Source organism: Eulemur rufifrons, chromosome 7 (genome assembly GCF_041146395.1).
Source record: "Eulemur rufifrons isolate Redbay chromosome 7, OSU_ERuf_1, whole genome shotgun sequence".
Lineage (NCBI taxonomy): Eukaryota > Metazoa > Chordata > Mammalia > Primates > Lemuridae > Eulemur > Eulemur rufifrons.
In genome coordinates, this window is record NC_090989.1 from 227,764,246 (window position 1) to 227,787,149 (window position 22,904).

Sequence of the window (22,904 nt, forward strand, 5' to 3'; positions counted from 1 at the left end):
TCCTAGTCAGTCAATCCTACCTGGAAAATCAGAAGCAGCAATGAGAACCCGCCACACAATGACAATGACCGCAGATTGCTGGAGGAAATTCAGAACCTTCGGGAAAACACTGCTGGAGGGCAATATTAAAAGTTCAATAACCTCTCTTAGAATCCACTTTCCACACTTCAATGCATCTATACAACTCTCATATCCTCCTAGTTTACTAAATGTCACTACGTTTAGTGGTAATTACTTAGAAGTGTTTCATTTACTTTGCTTCAGTCATTAACTCATCAATGAGCACAGAAAGGTCTAGAGAACTCTGGTCCTACCAAAAATGGCAAGGGAGAGGAATATAATTAGGGATTTCCTTGGTCAGCTATAAGAAATCACACAAAATGAGAATGAACTTGGGACCAAAAGATTTTTAAGACCAACACGAATAAGTTCAGAAAGCACCATACTTTGATCCATGCATTGGCCCAGTCTAGATTATGAATATGCTATAAGTTCCTAGATCTATGTTCAACGAAGTAACCTTTCTAAAGCCGTGTTTTTCAAAGTGGGATGCAATTCACTGATGTTTTATGAACTCAATCATTCAATAGAGAGAGCATTTTTTAATGAAATAGAACTATTAGAATAAAATAGAAGCCATCAGTGCATCAGATGGATTAATGGTCAGGTATTTGTTTTATTTCAGTTTATTTGTGGGTTATGTATCTGCATAGTCATATGCATATATGTCTTCTGGGTGAGATATAAAATATATTTTAGGGTGAGTCACAATCAAAATAGCATAAAAGCCACTGTTATAAAAGCATTTAGACTACATGCCTACCCAAGTACTTAAAAAGAACAGCTGCAGGTAAAGACAGAGTTAAACAGTCAAAGTAAAATAAATACCAAAATATAGCTGGAATGAAGAATGGAAAAGATCTAAAAGTTCAACACTTTTGGCTTTATAAGAAAATAAAGATTAAATAATACAAAGCCACATTTCTACCACTGCTATCTTTCACTGTGCCTTTTACTCAGTAAATACCAATTGATCAACTGTGCTCAATAAGTACCAATTGATCAACCAACTAACAGAATCAGGATCAAAATGACTGATAATTTTAGATCTTTCTCGTTGCAGGGGGTAGACAATCTTCCCTGGAATAAAACCCCTATTCTTACACAGCTAAAGAAGGAAAAGTTTAAATTAACACATAATGTCTTTGAGAACTGAGTCTTTCAAAATGTGTTCTTAATATGAGTTAACCATCAGATCCTAAGAAAAGGAATTTGAAATGGAAAAATGAGCACATTCCCTATGATGTCACTGCTGAATTAATTACCTGAATTGCAACGAGTGAACACCACATGGCTATGGTTTGATACACAAAGGCTTCTTCTTCAGAAATATAAAAGCAAAATAACTAGCTGGAGATTTTTCTTAAAAAAAAAAAAATCCTTACACAAGGAGGTACGTAGGTAGTAAAATACAGCAAATGAAAAGAGCATTCTTTGTCATTTAGTCTGTGTAACTAACAACTCAGTCCATGTGAACAGCTGTGTACAAGGCTAAAAATCACAATCCTTTTAAAAAGGCAATAAACATGTACCTATGGAAGATTCTAGAAATAAAATTTACCACTCCTTAAACCAAATATTCAGGGATATTAACATGTACCTATCACACATGTAACTGAGTGATTTTTTCCTTCAGTGTAGTTATTGCTTAAAAGTGACCAATGTAACTATTTTTGGCTGTTGGTAGACAGAAGCTTTATACAAGCTAAATTATGTTCACTGACATCACTACAGAAGTATGAACGTCCACAACAATGACTAGGCCCTTAACCAACATGACAACATATTTATTAAAGAAATTTTTTTAAACCCCCATGAATGACTCAGCCAAGTTACAGACAGAACTGGAATCTATTGGTCATGCTGAAAAGGTTGGGAAAACATTAATCCGTTTCTTCACACACAAGAATAACAAGAATTCATACCTAGCCCTGGCATCTAGTTGATTTTCTGTGTAAAGTATTCAGCAGGTCTAGAAACGAAACTTCATAGATCTGGCTCACAACTTCAGAAATAACTGGTATTCAGAAAGTCTGATCTCTTTATCAAGGAGCCTAGAACAGGGTCTGACCTTGCACTGTGACCCTTTCTGCCCATCTGCAGTTCAGCAAGGCTGGCTGCGTCTGAAGGAATGTGCAGTTGTTCGTGTTCTTGGCCTTGAAGAGATCACGTCAGACAAGGAGCCCCCAGCAGCTCTCTTTGTCTCAATTCTCTCCTCAGCTACTTAGAGCCTTCAGGATTCAAGTTTTACAGACAAAACTCTGATTTTGTTCCCAAATGGAACAACAGGATTGGATCCTGGTTCCCTTCATTCTACACATTGCCTTGGATTCTACCTTGATGGTCATTTCCCTCCTCCCTTCTTTTGTCCTCTTTTTCCCCAAATTCAGATCCTATTTAACCTCCAGGCCCACCCCAAATACCCACATTAGGCCCTCCCTGATCATTTTTCTTAGTCTCCACATCTCTGATCTGTAAAATGGGGATAATTATGCTATTGTGCAGTTCATAACATCACAGAATAGTAAATGAGAAAAATGCGTGTTGTATGCTTAGCCTGCTGCTCAGTACATAAAAGGACCCAATAAGTGCTAAATATTTTACACTACACACCTATTAACATTCAAAACTTTCTACAATGCATTATACTTATTTGCCTGTTTCATCTCCCTAAGTTCTAATTTCATTAAGTTTTGGGGTTATGTCTAATTTATCTTTGAACTCTCCCTAGCCTTTACATGTACATAGATTATTTTATACTATACCTATATATTTATATTTTCTCATACTGTATTTATCATACATATATATTTTATACTATTTATATATTCACATACATTTATTACTATTTATATTATTCATGCCACACTGATCATTTATACTGAAAAATATGGTATAAGTGAAATATGTAATTATAACCCACATTTATCATTTGTTGCCTGAATAAATACAAAAGTGAGGTACGAACATATAATCATGAATCCCATGTTCTGTGGCTTATGCAACTTAATTACAAATGCATTGTTTCCTAGTCTATTCCTTTCTCTACTGGGAAAAAGTATCATAGAAATTCTATTGCACTCTTCTGGGCAGGCATGTTACTCTTGTCTTTAACTTGGCATACTGGTGAACAATTAAAATCCTGGCTCAAAGCAGCCGAACAAATAGAGTTGCTTCTGTACTGAGACCAGGTACCTTTCTTCCCATTGTGAGGGTTGTTGGCCCTCACAAAGGGGCTGTGAAATACATTCTGGGTTGTCACAGAGGAAGGAGCTCCTCAGCATACTCTTGCTCTACCTCCACTGGTGTCACACGAGACGTTTCACTTGTGTCTGTTTGGTCTCCCCGACCAGACTGTCATCAGAATATAAATATGGCTTTATGTTTCGTTAGTGTTTTTCCTTAATTCTATCATATTAAGTAATGCCTCACCAAGTCATTTCTGCAAGCCAAACTGTTTCCATCATCTTTAAAGGGGAGTCCAAATTATTTGACCTACTAAAAGTTTGTTGTGCAGAGAGAAAGAAGCCAGACAGACCCAAGAGTGCCTATTGAATTATTCCATTTACATAAGATATTTTTAAAACAGGAAAAACTAATATATCTGTTAGAAGTCAGGGCAGTGGTCACCTTAGGTGAAGGTGGTAATTGGAACAGAGTATGAAGGATATTTCTGGTGTGTTGGTAATGTTCTGTTTCCTGATCCAGATGCTAGTTATGCAGGTGTGTTCAGTTTGTGAAAATTCATCAAGCTTAATATTGATGTGCTTTTCTGTAAGGATATTTTATTTCATCTCAATAAAAAAAAATTGGGCTTTTGTGTCAACTCTGCCTAAAGTAAGTGGGAAACTAGGAAAACTTGGAACTTGGGCATCTTTTGATCAAACTGTGCGTTAATGACATTTTAAAAGTTTCATTCTGTCTCATTTTCCTTTAATGATAATGGCAACATAATTTTATTGCACAGATTTCCTGTGTGCCTTTTTCCCCCAGTCTCATAGATTAAGTCTCTGAACCTATCCAACTTAGGGAAAAGTTAAAGAGTTAAGTTCTGTATTTCCACCTTCTGTACAATATAATAGCCTCTATAGAAAATAATTACAGAAACACAGGATGACTTCTCCAGAGATGAGAATGTGCATGGGATGCCACTTTCTAAATTATCTCCCTCAAGAAGTACTCCTATAATCTGGAAGAAATGCAAATTATTAACATTCCACCTCCAAAGATCAATAACTACAACATGAGAGGGACAACAGGGGAAAGAATGAATGTCCTCAGGCTTAATTTTCTAGCAGAAAAGAATATCAGAAGAAAAAAGACTGAGAACACTGAGCTCTCTTCTGAAACCATGGAAAGACCATTTTCTGCTATGTCAATCAAGGCAGAGCTGATACAAAACATTAATTTGATATTATTTAACCTCCCCCACCCTGACTATTTTGGCCCAGTAGGAATTTCACCCACCTGGTGGATCCTGGAGTCTTCCTCCTCCAAAAAAGTTGCCTTTCCTATTTGAAATAATGATCACAAGTATTCAATCTCTGATAACATGACTACTATTACAGAACTTGGGTGGAATATGGGGATTAAGGAAAAGATGCCCTCCCCAAATTGGCCAAAGGTGAACCAAGGAGAGAGGAAGTTACAGCAGCAGTTAGATTTAACTTCTCATACTCAAGGATTACTGAGTTCTCTGGGCAAGAAAGGAAAGGAGTTACCTAACTACCAATGAGGAAAGGTGTTTTTGGAAATAACTGGGAAAGAAATGTCCCCCACCCTTTCTTTCAAAGATAGTGTCAGAGCTAGTCTGGCTGCACAATTAGTGAAAATACATAAAAACTGTAGTAAGTGTAATGATGGTCCTTAAACTTCAGCTTGTTCTTGGTTGCACAAAATAGCATATAATATCACGCTCTCTTGTCCCTAAATCACTCCAAACTTTCCCAGAACAACCTTCATTGTGGCAGATCCCTTTTCTGCAAACTTTTGCAGATTGCACCTGCTTCACACAGCACCACTGGAAGCAAACTTGGAGGAGAGAGAAGAAATACGAAGATTTAAACCAACACACATCAATTTTGTACCAAAAAACAAACAAACAACAACAACAAAAAAAAAAACAAAAAAACAGTCCCCCAGTTTAGTCTAAAAAGGAAGGTCCGGTGAGGAACAAGACAGAGGGGGAAACAGACATCTGGCTAACTCCCAAGGCCAAATCATGACTCATCAAAAGCTTTCAGAGGGGACGGAATGAGAATGCATTTCTCTTGAGTTCTTGGCCCTTTGGGCCAAGAAATGCTGTCTGAACTGGGAACTGGGAATTTTAAGTGTTTGTCCCGGGCCTGAAACAACTGGCTGTGAGACCGTAGGCAAAACCCCTAAAGTTTCTGAGGCTCGGTTTCCTCATCGGTAGGTGATCGCCAAGGTCCCCCTCTAGCTGTAACAGTCTATACTTGAGATTCCCGGTCCCATAAATCTAAAGGGAATTGTTCCACTGGGGGGAGCTGCAGAACTTCCCTCTCCTCACAAACTCCAGGGCCCCAGGGGCCCCAACACTTGGGAGATGCTGCTGTCCTGGAAGAAGGTGACTCTGCCCGCCCAGAGAGAGGGTGCAAGAGCCTTCCTTTCTGTAAAACGGGGCCGCAATCGCAGGAGTCCAGTCCCTACGGCCTCTGCTCCCTGAGATTCCGGAAGTAACTCCCCTTCCTCCTGCCCCGGGTTTAGATGCTCCAGGGATGAGGGCCAAGCTGATGCCAGGGAAGCCCAGCGGGGTTGGGGGATGGGGAGGCACACAGAGTAGGGGGGCGGAGACCTCTCCTGCTAGGAGAAGGGCCGGAGAGGTCGGGAGAGGTGACCGGGCAGCCAGGCTGGGGAGAGGCGCGAGGGACCAGCCAGGAGGAGGGCAGCCCTTATTGGTTCCCTACCCCACTAGCTTGGCCCCTGGGGTTGGCGGCCGGGGCCCCTGGGCTCCCCCGCTCGGAGCTAGGGGCGGGTCCGGAGGCGGAGGCGACAGCGCCCGGCGGGGTGCGCGCCGCTGCGACCCCGTCACTCCCCCGCCGCCTCCGCCCCTAACCCTCGGCCCTGTCCGCGAGCGAGCAAACGCAGCAAAACAAAACAAACTAGTGCCGGCTTCCTGTTGTGCAACCCAGTCCTGAGTAAGTCGAAGGCCGAAAGGGCGCTGCAGCGAGGAAGCCGGGTGGCGGGGACCCGCGCGCGCCGCCCGGCCCAGCTGGAGCGGGGAGCCACGGCCAGGCCCGCTGCCCCCGGGAGAGCGTCGCCGGTCCCTGGCCCCGATCCCCCACCCAGCGAGTCCTGACCTCGGGTCTCCTTTCGCTTCTCGCCTCTCAAACACCCCGAACGAGTCAGAGGGCGCGACCGGCGGAGCCAGAAACTCTTCCCCAAAGTTTCTCCCTCCAGGTACCTAATTGAATCACCCATAGGATGACAAATCAGCCAGGGCCAAGATTTCCAGACACTTGGGTGACTTCCTCGTCCCCGAGGTGACTTGTCAGCTCCAGTGAGTAACTTGGAACTGTCGCTCGGGGCAAGGTGTGTGTCTAGGAGAGAGCCGGCAGCTCACTCACGCTTTCCAGAGAGCGGCCCCGGACGACTTCAAAATACACACAGGGTCATTTATAGGGACTGGAGCCCTGCGCAGGACAGAGTCTCAGACTGAGACATTTTCCAAACAGTGCTGACATTTTGTCCGGCCCCATAAAATGTAAACGCAAGGTGACGAACCCGGCGGGGAGTGCTCGCGTCTGAATGTGTCTGCGCGTTTGCGGCGTGGGAGGTTATATTTACAGACCCGGCAGCTGCGGGTAGCTGGACCCGTACCGAGACGAGTAGGGGTACCCTCAGCCCGATGACCTCCCGGAACTATGGGGACACCGGCTTGGATGAGACGCAAGCGTGGAAAACAGCCTTCGTGGAGCTCAACAAACACGTGGAACTGGAAGAGGCAACTATAGCCCCGTGTGTGCGCGAGAGACCTCACGTCACCCCATCAATTCCCACTTGGCCAAAGTTTCCCTTCAGTGGGGACACGGGGGTGGCGTGCCCGTGATAACTGTAACTTGTCCTGATTTTGTAGCCCTCTGGCCCCTGTACTTTAAAAGGAAAAACAAAAACAAAAACTCTTCCCAATTAACCGAACTTTAAAACCCTGTTGATTTCCTTTCCGTCTTCCACCCTCGGCGCTTTTGGGCAACTGACAAGAGCACAGCTTGATTCCTAATTGAGTGTTGCTATCTACCTCCATAAGCTCAGGTCTCTAAATGACCTATGAATCTGGGGGATGGGGTGCGCCCATCCTTAAACCCGCGCGAACGCCACCGGCTCAGCGTGGAAAACTATTTCTAATCCCGAGTTTGCGTCTCCGAGCCTTACCTCCCCCCACACTCCCAAGCGCTCGGGTCCTCCCAGTCTCTCGCCTGCGAGCAAAGTTCCTATGGCATCCACTTACCAGGTAACTGGGATTTCCACAACAAAGCCGGGCGTGCGGGTCCCTTCCCCCGGCCAGCCTGCGCGAGTGACAGCAGGCGGCCAGCGCTGGCGAGGAGTAGTAACTTGGGGCTCCAGCCCTTCAGCGCGCTCCACCGGCTCTGCCTCCTTCGGAAATGAAAACTCCCATCCAAGCCGGGGGACGGAGCGCGGAAACCCGGCCCAAGTGCCGTGTGTGCGCGCGCGTCTGCGAGGGCAGCGGCGGCAGGAGGAGGAGGAGGCAGGAGGCGGGTGGCTGGACCCTAGGCATCAGCTCATTCTCCCCCGCTACACACGAACACACGCAAATAATGTTTTTAAAAAGTTCAGTTGCGACTTTGTGCCTCGCCTGTCCTGCTCATCCTCGTCTTGGGCCGGGGGATGCGTCCGGGGGCCGGCCCCGGGATGCTGGCTAATTGCTGCTGGCGGGTTCCGTCGGGGGAGCGCCGGTGAGACCCTGGACGGCGCGGACGGCCTGCAGGGGGTACCGAGAGGGGCGGCGGCGGCGGCACCCGGTGCCCGTGCGCGCCGCGCTCTGGGCTGCCCAGGCGGCGCAGTGTGGACGCGGCTGCAGGGAGAGGGGAAGGGGGAAGAAGGAGGGAGGGAGGCAGCCCGGCGAGGAGTGTGGATGTGTGTGCGGCCGCGAGGGCCGGCCTGTAGCCAGCTGCTTCCTGAGTGTGAGCGCCGAAGGGGGAGGGGGAGGAGTGGGGGCGGGCTCGCTGGTCACCAGACTGGCCAATTCGAAGGCCCAGCTTGTGTCTCCCTCTCGACGCGTTCACTCGCACACTCCCCGTGCGCCAGGGGGTCGAGGAACTCCAGAACGGGTTACAGTGGGGAGACACTTCGCCTTCTTCTTGGCCTTATTAAACTGACTTTTTTTTAAACAAGAAAAGTATGAGTGTTTCGACAAGATTTGATGTCAAATCATAAAGAACAAGAGGAAAAAAATATCTAGAAGTAAAACAGAGAGCAGAAACTAAAAACTGAAGAGTGGCAAGAGTTTCTTAGGGATTGTATGCGCAGGACAACTTCAAAACTGGATAAATGAAGCACAAAGGATACCTTTGGCATCTTTTCAAAATATAGGCAGGGAAGAGAGAAAGGTGATGGAAGTTTTGCAAGGGTGAAAAATTCTGAACACAGGCTGCTAGGAACAGAGGCACATTCCATGCACGTGTTGCAGCTATATAATGGTGCTTTCTTCTTAAGAATTCAGCATCCTCAGCCTCATTCCCCACCTAAGTCGTGACCTCCAGCCCTTCTATTTGGCTTGATAAGAGCCTTCAAAAGCTTGTCACCAAAAAGCCTGCTTTTGTGGCACCCGTATGTATTGCCACATACGCAAGGACTTCCATCTTGGGAATCAGTATATGTAACGCACACAATATCCTCCAGTTAGACCTTTCTTCAGTGAGAGTATTTAATTCGCCTTCACGAATGAAACGAATGGGAATGTCACAAGATGCTTTTAGAATTTCAGCAGTCCTTACATTTTGTTCTACTGCTCTCACTCAAATATAAATTAGCGTTCAGGTAGTAGATGCCATGATCAAGACAGAAGCCCTCAAGTAAGGCAAACCAAAAAGATTGTTGGCAATTTTCATTGATCTTATTTCAGCAGCAATATTACTGGATTAATATTAACATCACCAAAGAAGTCAAGTTTTCACAGTACTTTTTCTTACATAGTCTTGTTATAATCCTCTTTTCCTTCTCCTTAGGACAGAAACTCATCAGAATATCCATCATCAGAATATTTGTCAGCACAAGTAGAGGGAGGGAAATAAATTAGTAAGTGTTTAGGGGATGTCGTTCTGTCAATTTTCCAGTTTCTCTCTCTGCTCTTCATCTCCTTGCAAATACAAGTATCCAAACTCAAGATGGCAATAGATGGGTTCAACCCATCTATTAATACTCATAAAATGAAGCATACAGCAACATCACAAAAACAAAGAAACCAAGTGGTAGAAATTGCCATAACTATTCCATTGTGGCTAGTTATTGCAACATGCCTGACATTCACATAAAAACTCCTCCTCATTAACTCCGGCCTTCAGGAGCAGAGCAAGATGGGAACACTAACCCTTCCACGCATCATGGGAACTTGTGTTCATCAGGATTTTGTGCTATACAACTGCTCCCCAGGAAGTTGTTGTGGACAAGCTTGGGTGGAGGCTACAAAAAAACCTTTCCAATGTCCCTCAAATACTGTTTCAAATACAATGGTTACGATGCATGAAATTGTATCCTAGAGCCTTGCAGAAGCTTCCAAAATTTCCCACTTGGTGGGAACAGCTTAGCTGGAGGAGAAAAAAACATAGTGCTACACCCTACTTTAATCAATGGCTCATGGAAATAAAACACTGGGAAAGTTATGAGTCATCAACCTGAAGATCCCCAAAATTTCTTCATTTATAAGAGCCTAAGGGTAGGAATGTCATTTTATTTAGTTGTGATTTTCATGAGCCTCTAATATTCCTAAGACATTTACCACTAAATAGGTACAGGGCTTTGTATGAGTTCTTTTTTTGGGCGGGTGCAAGAATGTAGATCTTCAATGTCTTTATAGTCCATGGGATATAGTAAAAATGCAGTTTTGTTGTTGTACCAATACAACCCTGGAGTGACTCAGAATGAGATCTGTACCTCTTCTGGGCTGACTTGGTCAGCATGGGTGGGGGAGGGGGAGTAACGAGAGACAGTGGGAAAGGAAATAATGTCCTTCATAAATATACTTTCCCCTCTCTGCGAGCTCTCCATTATGCTTTGGAATCACACCCTGGCAGCCTTTCAGCCAGATAGATGGGAACTGCAACCCAGTCAGTATCTTCACTCTCTGGAGACCTATGTTGTATGTGCCTCAACCGCTGACTCAGGCCAGCTGACTCAGCAGACAGGACCTTGCTGCCAGCTCATGTCCAGTTCTCATTCATTTGAGAAATATTCAGTGAGTACCTACTCTGTCCAAGGATTTGGGACTAAAGGAACTAACACCTGCAGGCATTGTACATGGGAGGATGTTACATAAAGCTTTTTGCCCAGTGCCTGGGTCATAGCAAACCTTCAAGAAATGGCAATTCTTTACATATATTATCTCAACTGTTCCTCAGCTCCAAGTGCTTTCAACATTGCTGTCCTGCAAACAAACTGTGCATGCTCTTTGCATGTGTACAAAGCATATTGCAGGCCTATAAAGTGCAAGGCATCTTGTGATTAATGTCAGATAAGCGCAGTTAAGTGTGTAGGGAGTGTGGAGGAGGCAGGCATAATTTCCTACAATGTGACAGAGTAGCTTGGCTGTTTGAGCTGGACATCAAAGAATGCATAGAAAACTGATAAGCAAAGGAGACTGTTCCAAGTGGAGGAGCCAGCGTCAGAAGGGGCGCAGCAGACACAGATCCTATGTAGGAGCTCACTCAAAGCTAGAGTACAAAATAGGGACATTCACAATCTCATAGCTAGAGCAACGGAACACTTCCAGAAGGAACAGCCCAATAGCAAAACTTCGGGAGAACTGTTATTTGTGTCAGTCTGAGTGATCTGACAGCAAACCATTTACAAACTTACAGAGAACTATGATCAGATTCCTATTCTCATAATGTGTCCCTAGAGAGAAACAAATGTGAACCCCAAAATGCAGATAAGTCTAGCTAACAGCACCAGTGATAGTATGCTTAGCTACTAAAATACACACACGCTCACACTCAGACACACAAGCTGGCAAGAGTCCAGTTATGTAGAAATGCGGTGGAAAAAGTCAGTGTTTGCCAGCTTTAAGAGGGGAACTAAATGTGTAAGATGGAAAATTTCCACTTTACCTTCCTGAGTGAGTAGTACAAACAGTGGAATGCAGCAAATTTCACATTATGCTATCAGTATGTGATACACTGATAGAACTTAAGTTAGTCTTTCTACTGATTTGCCACAAATATAGTCAGCCCGACTTTTTGGCTTACACATCAGTGATGCAATTTTTAAAAATGTTTATTTACACCTATTACATTCATAGCATCATATCGTTTTCTCTTCCTAAGGTCAAAACCATAAAGCACATTCTAAAAGGTATCACACCAAATGCAACTGACCAAGATGTGAAATATCTTCCTCCATACAATGTCTCTCAATCTTGTCTGATTGGTAATAATTTTCTTCCTATTTTATACGAACCCACCTAAAATGCATCTAAAATTCTACAAAGGTTGATGGGATATTTTTCAACATAGTACTAAGGTGTATCTATAAAGAGCTTACCAAAATGAAAATAAGTCTATAGGTATATACAATATTCCACAGGCAGTCAGTTATTCTTTGACCACTTAATATCCATACTGAACACCTACGTAAGGTGTTGTAAAAGTAATTACCTAATCAAGATGCTATCTTATCTATAAGTGTCTCATGTAAGTGCCTTTTAGTAGCTTAACTTCTCCTCATAAGCCTTTCACAGCCTACCAATAGCACTGAGCACTAGTAAGTAATTAATGCTTATCAAATGAGTGGATTAATTAATGAAGGAGTGAAAGAATGGGTTCCTTACTTTCAGAGATAGTGACGAGCACTTACAACTGGTCTTCGTGTATGTGTGTAAATCATGTCAACACTCTCAAAAGAGTCTGAACACCTGTCCTTTTCTTTCTGTGCCCCCAGGCTCTTTATTATAAACTGAAGATTAAAATAGTACTTCCTGTTTCTGAAGAAGAAAATTCAAAGTCTCTATGCAGTGTTTAGAGTTAGGGGAGAGCCACCCCCCTTTCCCGCCACAATACCCCTTACCTCTCTGACACCCACTATCCCCTTCACACCACATCAAACCAGGTCATTTGCAGCATGCCATAAATTCTACACAAAAAAAGAAAAACATATACCAAATTGTTGGGGAGAAAAAGGAAGAAAAGAGAAGGAAAATAGAGAATAAGAGTGCAGGGAGGAATGTGAATTCTTAAATAAAAAAAGGTGAAAATAAAGAAAGCAGGACAGCATTAGGACACCATCAGGGGAATTGAAAGCAACAAATTAGTTTGGAATAGAATTAAGATGAGGTGGGGAAGTGATTTGGTGGCTTTTCAGACTCCTCCCCAACTCACCTCAAATCTTAAATACACCTGCAAAGGAGTGTAAATAAACTTGGAAATTTTCTACAAACCCTAACTCCCCATGCAGTTAAAGCACTCAGGAGGTTTTCGTATGTACACGCTTCTGTACTTTTAACCCTGTAGAGCAAGGAAGAGTGGGATTTTATTGTGCCTTGGACAAATGACCAATTGATCCCAAAGCAGACCTGCCCAGGGTAAGAGTTCCTTCAGGCTGGGGCTCTGCTCCAAGTTTATTATCTGCATTACTTCACTTAATTCTCACAGCACAACTTCCATTTTACAGATGAGAAAACAGAGGCGTAGAAGGTGGACTATCTTCCCAGTGTCACCTAACTCATGTGGAAATGGCCAGACTTCAAACAGAAACAGCCTCCCATATTAACCATTGCTCTATTACTCTTTCAGGGCAGGAAACCCTGCTTCCACCAGACATTTATTTGCTTATTCACTCAGGCAGGGGGTATGTTGGAGGGATACCGGACTTTGGGATCAGAAAACCTGTAAATTCCAACTTTACCACTTACTGTGAGAACTTGGGCTGGTTCCTGAACCACTGGGGACTTCAGTTCCACTGCCTGAGTTATTGCAAAGATTGAACGGAAATTGTGACACTGGCCAGCACACATGTGCAGCCAGGGGCTTCCCCTATTGATTAGGGGCACAGCCGGGAGCTTCAGGGGAAATTGATCCCAATCTCAGCTCCAGGGATGGGCTTGATGGTTCTGGGAGGAATCTCACTCCTCTGGTCAAGGTGAACAGCTCATAAATCAGGGCCTCAGCCAACCGACACAGGGTATCCCCTGGCCACAGGGATTGGTTCAAGAGTGGGCATAGGACCCAATTTGGGCTAATGAGATGTGAACAGGAAAGTTCTTCCATGGCTTCTGAGGAAGGTGGCTTCTCCTGTTTCTAGAGAGCCACTGGAGAGGTGGCCTTTCCTCCTCTGTTGTGGAGAGAAAAAAGTGAAGCTATATTTTTCTCAGCTTGTGAAGGGGGCCGATACTCAGAGGAAGGCAGAGTGAGAGAAGGTTGCAGAGAACAAGATCCAGAGCCTGGATGGAACCACACCTGATCTCCACCTGACCTCTTGATATTTCATTTGGTGAGAGCCAAGAAATCCATCTTATTTTTCAAACAAATAGCTGACAGCAACTTATATAAGTACCTAAGATAGTCAAGGCACCATCAAGGACACAAAGATAATCAAGACAAACTTCAAGGGGCTCATCACCTAATAAATACTTAAAATAGATTTTGTGGCATCATTTTGACCTTTTTTTTTTTTTTAATTAAATTTTGGCTCATGCTCTCTTCAGGATCCTCCTACCATTTGGTGTATAATATTAAGCAAGAGAAATTCTGCCTCCCCAGTAATTACACAATGCCCCCTTTCAGATCAGCTGGTCAACCTTTGAGGGTCAGCTAGAGTAGCTTATCCATTTGATTGTCAGACAACTGCCTTGAAAAGCGAGGCCATTTCTACTGGTTAACAAACGTTGTCCTGGAACTCAGCACCTAGTAAGAAATATATGCATTCTCAAATTCCTATTGAAAGTAGATTTTTTTTCTCATTCCCAGATAAAACAGAGACTCCAAGATTTCCCTGGAATGCTATTCAAAAATAGAAAAGGAGTCTTACAGAAGTGCCTGCCCAGGCATCTCTGAGTCCCACGTATTTTTTTTCTTGCTGCTGTTGTTATTAATCCCACCTTGGAAGGTTTCAGTTCATCCTTGAACAACCTCCCCACCCCCAGGCTTTTCTGTTTTCTGTTTCATAACTAAATGGCATTTAAAACTCTAGCTATAGATACCATTCGGGGCTGTTGGCATAAGCAGCAGGGGCAGAGAGTCCTTAGATTGTAGATTGAATTTAGGGCTGAGCAGTTAGACAATTTGAACTTGATAATAATGATGTTATCTCTGCAGGTTGCATAGGTCAGAAATGGGCTCCTGTCACTGCTTTCTTTTTCCTTCCAGCAAGAAGTGGACATTAAAGAGAAAGCGTGGGTGGCGAGTTATAAGCAATCAGGTTAAAACACAGTTTAGTTATGGCAAAAACAACTCACATTTATTAGGGGCTTATTATGTGCCAGGGCTGAGCAAAATACTTGAGATTCTTGATCTCATTTAATTCTCACAGGTATGGGGCTAATGAGTGGCAGAGGTAAAACTAAGACCCAGTCCCCCATGGCTCCAGGGCGCATGCTTAGAACTGTAACACTATCCCACCTCCATAAAGTACTGCATAGACATTTTGATGAGATATGTGATAAATATAATTATATGTAAAATTTAAGAACAAAATACATGGTATAAACTGTATATGTAATAACCTGTTGTATGACACTACCAGGTGATACTGAGCTACCATAGCTCCTCAAAGCTTGCCTTGCACCCTCTCCGAAGCCTCTAAGCCGTTGCTCCTGCTGTTCCATCTACATGGAGTGACCTTCACTATCCACCTCCCTCCTATTCTGTGGGGCTGTCTCTGGTAGGGAGAATACTGTACCCCCCAAAATGTCCACATCGTAACCCCTGGAATCTGTGATTATGTTAGGTTATAGGGCAAAAGGGACTTAAGGTTGTAGATAGAATTAAGGTCGCTAATCAGTTGACCTTAAAATAGGGACACTCTCCTGGATAATCAGAGTGAGCTCCAGATGAGTAGCGTGATAGCCATGGAAGCCGGGCCACAGGGATGCTACGTTGCTGGCTTTGAAGATGAAGGAAGGGGCTATTAACCAAGGAATGTGGGCGGCCTCTGGAAACTGGAAAAGGCAATGAAACAGATTCTTCCCTAGAGCCTCCAGAAAGGAATGCCGCCCTGCCACAATTTGATTGTAGTCCAGTGAGACCTGTGTTGGACTTCTAGTCTACAGAATTGAAAGATATAAATTTGGGTTATTTAAGATGCTGTTTAGGGTAATTTGTTACAGCAGCAATAGAAAACGAATGCACCTTCCTAGCTTTCTTCTCTCCCTTCACCCCCAGAGCCACACACCATATGCTCTGGGTCCCCGCAGAACATGGTCCTTACAGTATTTAACACTAACGATACTGTTTGCGGCCTGGGTGAGTTCATCCCATCCTTCCCTTAACTCCTTGACTGTCTGAGAGCCTTAACCTGCCTCTGCCCACCTTCTGCTGGGAGGACGGGCACTAGTAAGTGAAATGACCAAAAGCCCATGGACTGGAAGGAAAAGGTAGGGCAGGAGAAAGAGGAAACGAGAAGGAGAGCAGCAGGAGGATGAAGGGGGGAGGAGGGAAGAGGGGTTGACAGGAGAGGAGGTGAGAGAACAAAGGGGAGGGAGGGAGGAACGAAGGAGAAGACAAGGGTGGAGGGAGCGAAGGAAGAGGGCGGGAGGAAGATGAGAAGTTCAGAGCAGAGGAGAGGGAGAATAAGGAGCAGGGACCTTGTACTCCGTGTCCCCACCTCCCACATGAACACCCCCTTGTCCTTCCTCCCTAAGCTCTCCCAGCCTTGAGGATCCAGCGCCAGCACCTCTTCCCTGCAGGGGCTCCCAGCGCTGGCCACCCTTTGGAATCCCCAGAGAAGCTTGTGATTGGCCTGGCCTCTCCCCCAGAGATTCTGATTCAGTCCACGTGGATGGAATCTGAGCATCAGGCCTTTTTTTAAGCTTCCCAGGTGTCTCTCCTGGCAGGCAGGGTGAAGAACCACTGTCATCAAGCCTGCTTTGACCTCTTCAGCTCACCTGGAATGTCTCCTGCCCACAAACTCAGAGCCCCTGTCTGTGTCTCACACTTGGCAGCTGGAGAGTCCGAACTGAGATGATTTCAGAACCCAGACCCTGGAGCCAAACTGCTGGGATTCGGTCCTGGCTCCACATTTAATAGCTGAGCGACTTTGGGGAAGTCGCTAAACCTCTCTGTGCCTATCTGTCCATCTGCAAAAGGAGACTATAGTAAGGGTACTTGCCTTAGAGTATTGTTTTGAAGACTAAATGAGTTCATATTTGTTAAGGGCTTAGAACAGCGTCTGCCACACAGAATGCACCATAAAAGCATTTGTTAGATAAAATGAAATCAGCTTGTGTCATCTCTGAATTGTTCCTCTACCTTGTCATGCTGCTTAACCTTTTATGAACGCCCCCACCTCCATTTACAGCTGCACCCTCCTGTCGTTCCCACGGCACCAAAGCCATTGCTCGCTGCATAACAGGCATTTCAATGGAGTCTGTTCTGTGAACAAAGCAAAATCAGGAAGTCATTCCAAAACACCTATGATCTGTTCATTAAAATCAAGACTTGGCTAGGAGTTAATAATTTTTTAAAGAATAGTCATTTAAACAATTCCCACTTATGAGCAAGGCCCACGGACAAGGGACCCAGAACACATGGGTTTTAAGGAGGGAGGCGTGGAAGTGAAAGGAAATGTGTGGCAGAGGGGAGAGTCCCCAAGTGGGTACCAAAACTGGACAATTCTGATTCTCTGGCTGAGGTTACAGAAGGCCACAAAGTAGGCTGGAAAAGAAGAGAGGTGGAGGTTATGGAAAAATATCCACATCAGAGGAATAAAGGCCACAGAAGGCAAACTTTGCTACTTCATAATTGTGCCTAAGTCTGGCCCAGTCTAGATTTCTATTTAGATGGCTGATTTGCATACACACTCATATACATTTAAACTCTGAAAATAGAAGTTCCATATGTGTTTTATTTACTCTCATTTATTTTTTATCTTTACCAGTTGGCCTATTTTTTTTTTCTTCACATGACATCAGGAGATCATCATTGCAACAAGCAACTCAGCTTGGGGATGCTGGGATAACTCGGAAAGAGACATTTGAGACGAGATGTAGAACTTGGTATTAGAGTACAATAAAATTTACAATGTACAAATTTGGCGGCCAAGCAATTTCTCTCAAAGGTATGAAAAAATGTCTGTGCTCTATTTTCAAAGAAACCAAATAAGACATGGTCCCTGAATCACTGTCTGAATGCAAACAGCATTTGGCTTTGATCTGAGTTGCTGAAAACTATGACCAATTTATCCTGAGGATGCCAAACCATCAGAGAATGTTTTTAAGTCTGGGTTTCCATATCGGGATTCTGCTACACACTTTTTCTCTCCATTTCACATTACATAGGGCCAACCCAAAATAGTACTTCCAACAATGGATGTGGTTGGTATGATAATTTCACATCCAGTTATGGACAAGGGGTAGATGGGCCCTTTTCTTATTGATATATTCACGTGGCCTAAAAAATATACAAAAAAAAAAAAAATCACTGAACAGTAAATGGGATTCTTTGATGTAAAACCCCTTCTATATTGTATTCATAGCCTTCTTAGGCAGGCTCAGTCAGTTTCCAATTGAAGAAGGGATAAGAAAAATTTCAGAAACTCACTTGTCTAGCTAACGTGCCCCAGTGTGCCTCTCAAACCCGTCCAGAGCCGTGCCTGCTGCCAATCTTCCTCCCGCCCTCCTCCTGGTCCAAGGAGTCATTGCTGGTTTTCTGAATTTCATTTGCAAACTTAAACCCCAAATATGCCCATTAGTCTCAGTGCCGAATCTCATTTGCTCTGCTTCTCCCTGCCTCCACGGCCAAACTGTGTGTGTGAAGATGCGCACATGTGGGGAACGGATCCAGCCCCATAAGGACACGCACAGCCATCTTGCAAGCATGTGGGACATACCAAGAACCTCCGGTAATGAGCCAATCACCCAAGATTACCCGCCTTTGGGTCTCAGTGGGATTTTTTTTTTTTTTTTTTTGGAATGCTATGAAGCTTGATCTGCATATAAAGTCTCCGAAGCACTTTCTGCTCTGCCAACACCCTGAAACAAGAAAACGGGGGTTATGAGGTTGATGTTTTACACACGTCCTCTACATTTTAGGGCATCCAAATTAGCAGAAGGTAAATCCTTGCCTAAAAGCCTAATCCGGAGCTACTGGACCTGTTCTGCATTCTGGGTGCGCCTTCGGGTTTCGATATGGACAGTGGGTAGAGGACTTGAAGGGCAGCGGGCAACTTCCAAGGATGGAGCCATCACAGAAGTTACAACTCTTACAGCCAGAACTTTATAGAAGTTCTTAATTCCAAGGAGTCTGTGGATAGAAGTGTTTACTTTTTGTAATCCCATGTATTTCACTTTAGGCGTTAAAACTTTATTCTCAGGAGCAGTCCATAAGCTTCACCAGACTCCCAAAGGGGTCCGTTGCACAAAGAATGTTCTTCCCCCTGCAACTGTCTGTGCCCACTGGCCCTCCCTCCCACGCCAGATTCATTCCAGAGCCGGCCCCGGGTCTGCATCGCCCCCACTCCAGCCCTGGCCTGACCTCCCTGGTCTTCCTTCCCAACTCCAAGTCGGCAAACCCTGCCCCCAACCCTCCTGCATCAGCCTTGTTAGCCAACATCCCCCTCATTTGAATCCCCCCACCACACACACTTTCCATAATACTGTAGTGTCCTGGATTTGGGATTTTTTTTTTTTTCTTTTTTTTTTTTTTTTTTTTTTCAGACAGAGTCTTGCTCTGTTGCCTGGGCTAGAGTGCCGTGGCGTCAGCCTAGCTCACAGCAACCTCAAACTCCTGGGCTCAAGTGATCCTCCTGCCTCAGCCTCCCGAGTAGCTGGGATGACAGGCATGCGCCACCATGCCCAGCTAATTTTTCTATATATATTTTTAGCTGTCCATATAATTTCTTTCTATTTTTAGTAGAGACAGGGTCTTGCTCTTGCTCATGCTGGTCTCGAACTCCTGAGCTCAAACGATCCTCCTGCCTCGGCCTCCCAGAGTGCTAGGATTACAGGTGTGAGCCACCGCACCTGGCCATGTCCTGGGGTTTTGGTGTTGGCTTTTTAAAGTCTGTTAGCAGTGGTTGTCTGACTGGGGAGCAGGGGAGGTGGTTAGATAACAGGAATGTAGTTCTGCGGTGTCTTAATTTTTAGAGTAAGGCTGTTTGAGTTAAACGATCAGGAAAACAGAAAAGATTTTTTAAAGTGCTTTATTCCTGTCCTTCCTAATTTCTCCTTGATCCCACTTGCACTCCTTGTCCTCCTGCCTCCACCTGAACATGCTATTCCCACCGTCCTCTTCAATTCTCCCTCAGCTCTGTTTTGTGGCTCTGCTCCCACTTCAGTGTGGCTTCATGGACCTGAGGGAGGCCTGGGGGCTGGCGGGCCAGGGTTTGCTGGCTCTGCCTCTGTGTGTCCTCGGCTGGATCACTTCATCTCTCTGCTTCTCGGTTTACTCATCCATAGGGAGAGCTAGTGTTTCCCACGTGCTCACTCAGGCCAGACACATTACATATATGAACTCATTTAATTCTCACAATCACTCTGTGAGCTGGGTAACATCAGCCCATTTTACACACTCACACACTGAGGTACAGAAAGATTAACTCTCTTGCCCAGGATATGTTAACAGTAGCTCCTCTGCTAATTCTAGTCTTCTGGCTTCAGAGTCGGCCCTGTTAGTACTATGCTATGCTGCCTCTTTGGGGAAGAAAAGACTCTCTAAAATGAGGTAAGTCCACATACCTGCATAGCAGCAGTCTTCTGCTGATTGGAGATAACATGGTAGGGGAGGATGCTGGACGAACAGAATGCCTGGCTCGTAGCAGGTAGCTGTCATTATCATAGTCCTCTAATGAGCATTACCCTAAGTAAGTTTCCACCACACAACTCCAGTAACTCTGTGCAAGTGTGTCCGCCTACATAGCCCACAGGGGTCTTAGTTTGAGCAACTGTCTTCCTTTGCAAGTCATTGCTGCTCTCTCACTCAGCCATTCTGTCCACTGTGCCACCTCCTCTGTCCCATCTCACCCCCCACATCTGCTTCCCTGATGTTGCTGGCATCAATCCCCACTGTTCAGACCCCTTTCCCCACTGCCACCCAACCTGAGGTCCTCGATTCTCTCAGCCAGATGGCCATTTCTCTGGCTTCCTCACGGGTCTCCCTGCCTCCAGTCTCCCCACACACAAAGTTGGCTAAGTTCTGTCAGATTAGTCATCTTAGATATGACTCCTTAACTGCAGACTCTGATGCTTCCCTCTAGCCTGTCCCCTGCTCAATATCCTGTCCTTGAGCCAAAAGGGACTAGTTGCTAGAGTCTCCAAACTCACCTTGAGCCTTAACTCTGCCTGAGATGCCCTTTCTGGACCAGTCTCCCACCTTAAGGTCAAGTTCCAAAGCCAACTCCTCCTGCAGCTTCCCTGGGAGTCTCAGCCACACATGGACTTTCTCCCCTTTGCGTTTTGCACCAGGTGTGTGCTCGGGGAGGAAAAGAATCTATGTGCGTGGTCTTCTTCATTTCTGTCTGATTTATAAGGTCTTACACAGGCTTGGGCCTCACTATCTGTTTTAAAAATATGAATTTTAAAACTAAGACCCCAGAGAGATTAACTGACAAACCAGTTAGTTAACAGAGAATATTACATAATAGTTAATATAGTAAGTCAAATTGCCTGAGTTTAAGCCCACTTTCTGTCACTTCTTACCTGATGCGACCTGGGGCAAGTAACTTAACCTCTGTGTGCCTCAGTTTTCTCATCAGTAAAATGGGAATTATCATTGTACATAGGATGGTCATGAGGATTTAGTGAATTAATGTATATAAAATGTTTGGAACCATACTTCCCACATGGTAAGCACTCAAATGTTAGCTACTGTTGTTGTTACTAATGGCAGAATCAGAATTAGAATTGAGGACCCTTAACTTCCGGTCTGGTGCTTTCTCTACCAGGCTCCATGTTCTGATACCATGTAGCTACCTGTCACTCACTGCTCTCTGCTGCTTCAGTGTCCCTACTCCTTTTTTCAACCTCCCCACTCCATGCACAAGAGATGCATGCAAACGATATATGCGTGCATGTCCAAGTCAATAGGTAAATATTGCTTTTCCATTTAAGGCAGTCTAGAATCTTGATGAAGCTGTGTGGTCTTCAATCAAACAAAAGAAAAGAAAGTGGAAGATCCTCTGTCACCCACAGTGCAGGATAAGCCTCTTATATCTAAGAAAAAGGGAGCCGTAGGGTTTTTCATAACTTCTCTGGGACCAAGATAATTCCACTGGCAATTTCTGAAAAGCCACTGTGAGAGGTTCAGAATATCACACAGACAAAAGTACTGATTGCAGAGCCACACAGAACTGGGTTTAGATGTCGGCTTTCTCACTCCTTAGCTGAGACATGGGGCAAGTTTGTCCCTGAGCCTGTGTGATTCCTGCTTCACAGGGCTGGAGGGAGAGCAGACGCACTGACGTGTGGAAGGCACTGAAAAAGTGCCTGGCACCCGTGAGCATTGCTGTTAGTCCTATCTCTATGGGCTAAGCAGTGCTAGAGTTTCCGGGGGTTAAGTGCTGCTGAAGGTGAAAGTTGGAAGCCCCCACAAGCCCGTTTGCCAAGATCACAGCTTGTGAAGCCCTTCTCTAGCTGCTGAAGGAACATTTCTTCCCTTCCCTCAGGTTCCTTCCACTCTCCTCCACTCTTTTGTGTACTGACTCAACCAGCGTCTTGTCTTTAAGATAACAACTCCCGTCAAAGACAAAAAAGAATCTAATTTTGGATCTCAGTTGATTTAGGAAAGTGGCCTTTCTCACACTTAAAATCATGCATTTTCTGGTGGAGGATGCAAAGCCCATGCATCCATCTTGTCAACCTCTAATACACTGTTCAAGTTGACCCGACGTGGTGTTGAAAGGACAAATGATTATGACCATCTCCTACATGAGGAGCTGGAGGCTGAATGGTTTTCCAGGACTCTGGTGCCCTTACTGTTAGTGTCCCAGTGCCTTGTCACTTCAGTCAGCATTCTAAAACTCTACTCTGTATGCAATGGCACTTTTCTATATACGAACTCTCCATTTAATAATGTGTTAGAGGTTAAAGTTTTATTTTTAAATAAAATAAAGCTCTATTTTTTAAAACCTTTAAACTGATTCAAACCCCTCTAAAACAATTAATTCCTAAACTTCACACTCTGCCCCTTACACCCCTTAACAACACAATTGTCTTTAAATCCCATGTTGTGGAACCCATAATTTTACTTTACATAACAGCATTCAACCAAATATTGGTTCTATCATTTTCTGCATCAAGGCTGTTGGTATCTTTCCTCAAAGAACTCTTTTCCTGAGATTCTTATAGAAGTCATACACTCAAAACACCTCACTTTGTGTGACTATATCCTCATGAACTTCCCCATGAAACACAGTGGGGTCTGCAGACGACCTCCCTAGGTCTCCCCGGCCAGCCTCTTTGGGACATCTGCTCTAACCAAATGGGAGGTTCCTGGCAGGAAAAA

General features: G+C 44.6%; 1 protein-coding gene across 1 annotated transcript in view; it reads right to left on the bottom strand.

The window, feature by feature from the left end:
• Positions 1-8,181, bottom strand: part of GLIS3 (GLIS family zinc finger 3) — a 433,080-nt gene extending 424,899 nt beyond the window's left edge. The window contains exon 1 of the mRNA XM_069474177.1: positions 7,529-8,181. The gene's annotated coding sequence lies outside the window, so the exon portion shown is untranslated. The remainder of the gene's footprint in view (positions 1-7,528) is intronic.
• Between the last annotated feature and the right edge of the window lie 14,723 nt (positions 8,182-22,904).